Source organism: Streptopelia decaocto (genome assembly GCF_964273445.1).
Source record: "Streptopelia decaocto genome assembly, chromosome: 4".
Taxonomy (NCBI): Eukaryota; Metazoa; Chordata; class Aves; order Columbiformes; family Columbidae; genus Streptopelia; species Streptopelia decaocto.
In genome coordinates this window covers 68,389,434-68,392,754 of record NC_138658.1, presented here as the reverse complement: position 1 = coordinate 68,392,754, position 3,321 = coordinate 68,389,434, and positions in this window count along the sequence as shown.

Genomic DNA, 3,321 nt, shown 5'->3' with positions numbered 1-3,321 from the left:
GAAATTTCCTGGTATCTGGCAGAAAAAGGTAGTTGCAGAAGATGGAACTTTGTTCCTAAAATGAACTTCTCCCTTAAAACAGTTTTTTAGCACAGAGAATGTGAACAGATTTGATACCCATAGCGGTGGATAGCATTGCTCTCTTGTCCAGCCATGTCTGGTGTCTAAGCTGCCTAATTTTAAACTATATGGTTACAAGTGGACAAAGCACATTTCTCTTCATAGTCTTAAATACATGAGGATCTGCAAACAAAGTGTTTTAAGCAAATTAATACAGTTGTTGAAAAGACTTCTGCTTCCCTTCCAGGCAATACAGTCCTGTCAGTGTTGTGGATTTGTAGTCATTACACTCGGGTGAGGACCTTTAACATGGATTCCCCAGCCGATTAGATTTGGAGAAGCTTATCTAAGCATAACATCAGGATTAACGTACCAGTTACATCAAATAGCGAGCTGCTACTCTCACGTTCATCTGAGCATTTTATGTGCTTAGTTTGGTGCGAGTAAAGGAATTTGGTATGTATGATACATACTCTGAAAACTGAGCAATGACAGATGCATCAGGCAAACTTCTGCTTTGAGATGCTCTAAAGTAAGCATGAATAATCATGTAATGTCTGGAAAATTAATGTGGATATATTATTCTGGCTCTGAATCAGTGTATACAACTGATCAATCCAAAACCTTGCAGATCTGATAGATAATAACTTGTATTTGTTTTTTAGACTACATTTGTTAATGCTGATTTTTTTTTTTGTTTATGTCACTCTTGGTTTTTTACTTCCTTGTTCTATCACCAAAGAGCAATAATATTAACCCAGATAATAATATTTTAAAGGGTTTAATGTCACACAGGGTCTTCATCTTAGTATTTTATACTCGGCCAGTGTTCAGACTGCATGGAAAACTGAAGTCATCTAATCCAGGCCTAATTTATTGAGAATTAAAAAACAAAACAAAAACAACCAAACAAAAAACCCCCAAACAAACAACAAAGCACACAAACCAAAACCAAAGCCCTGAAGAAAAAAACAAAACGCACACACACAAACCCACAAAACAAAACACCACCAACAAAACCAACAAAAACCCAACAACCCCTTACAAATAAGCAGTCATTTTTAACTATGCAACATGGCATAACCAATACATTTAGCACCAAGAACATTGCTAGGGCTGACCAGGCTGCAGTAACGAAGACACCAGCATCTGCCCAACGAAGCTCCATTTCTGCTCCACAGAAAACTCCAGCTGCTGAGCTCAGGGGCAGCCTCGGCACCTCTATACAGCAGCAGCCCATGGCAAAAGCAATGACTTATCCGAAATATGGTTACACCACCGCAGATGGTAACTTCTGCAAGGCACGACTGAGTATTTCAAACTGTGGAGCAGCTTTCAACTGACAACCAAAAGACCAAACCAACGAGGAAGCTTTTCATGCTGTCCTAAATAAGGTAATTCATGCAATTTCTAGCTGAATAGTTTTAACCTCACCCTATTCTTTACAGCATTCATATTCAGGGTAGCTATTCTATGTGACAGCTGATGTTGACAGATAAATTACCTGAATTAAAGGCAAAATGGTAATTTTGCTTTTTGTGGCTGTTGACTTGAGTGTAGTTACAGTATAGTTTCTTTGTTTGGCTAATTAACAACAGATTTATAATTGATAATAGATGCATCAAAAGGCCTGTTACAACAATTCCTGGTTTAAGAGCAACACAGAAACAGGAGAATAATTGGTGAATGTGATTGTTCAGGAAACTCTGAGCAAGGGTTTGCTGACTCTGGTAGTGAGACAGTGGCAAAACTATGGGACCATATTGATTATTAAGCTGAGGCAAGACTAGGTAGTCCTACTTTCCTCATCATGTAAAGTACTACGTGTTAAGCATCACCATTAGTCCCAGGTTTATAATACTAAATCTGATTTTAAATATTGACAATACAATTTGTGAAAGTGCATGAAGTGATTTTAGAATCATAGAATCATTTTGATTGGAAGAGACCCTCCATATCATTGAGTCCGACCATCTTCATTCAGCATGATTTCCAGCACAGCTACTTTCAGTCTGGCATTCTAAAACAGTCATGTAAGTTTATCAGCTGAAGTTTCTCTGTCCTTTATCTTTGTTCATCAGCATCACAATATAACCCTGTTCAATCTCATCCCCCAAAATGTCCGTTCCCACAAACAATATTATCCCATCTTACTCATGCCTCTCCCCTATTTCTTTCTTACCTCCCTTACTGAGGAATAACAAGCAGCTGCAAGTGGTATCAAATCTCACTGCCCCAGGATCAAAGTACAGCTGTCAGCCACTCTGTGATTCTAACACCCTGCTGGATAAATCCTGTGAAACTACTCACTCTTAGAAAAATGAAGTCAAATAAATAAACAGTACTTTTTTGACAGTTTATTTGTGCAAAGGAGAAATATACTGGGACTGAAACCCCAAACTGAAAGTGGTCATTTATCGCATGAAATAGGAAGTAGCTCCTTCCTCGTTACTTCATTCCTAAGTTCTTGGCTTGAACTATATATATTTTTTTTAAGAAAAAAAAAAAATCCATATTGCACCAAATGGAAATAAAACAGGAGGTATACTAATCTCCTGAAATCCCTCTGAAGTTTCAAAAGATGGCTTTAGTGATTTTGGAAAGTTTAACTTAAAGTATACAGAATTTTTTCTAATTTTAAGTGACACGAGTATCTCCCAAGTGCATACTTAGTATCCAGCCTGTTTTAACACTTAACACAACTGCTTTTGCAAGCCAAAAAAAGCTTCTGATAATCATACATTACTTGTATTGCTACACTTGCACCAAGATTCAATAAAAGCCCTTTTCTTCAAATAAAGTGCTTTTCTCTTTTAAGAAACATACATAGATAGACTTTTAACAAAACTTACCTTACAAAGATAGTTTTGTCATTAGTTTAAATGTAAAGTCTAAGTGTTTCGACTCATCCCTTCCTAGTTTTACTCCTGCTTCCGCTAAGTCTCATTTGAGGGGGAGGAAAAAAAAGAGAGAAAAAAACCCCCCACAAACCCCCAAAACAAACAAAAAAAACCCAGAAGAAAACATTCTAAGCCGGTCTGAAACAACCAGGCCTAACTTGTAAATCAGAGGTACTGACAGCATTCAAGTCTTTCTTCATGAAGAGGAGGCAATCACTACCACGCCAGAGTTACCCCTTGGCCATAACGAAAGAGCTCAGATCTACAAGCAGTGTTTGAAAATGGAAGAGGTTTTTGGGTTTTGTTTGTTTTTGTAAAGAACCATGGCCATTAGTTCACTTTTTATAGGATCTTCTTTATC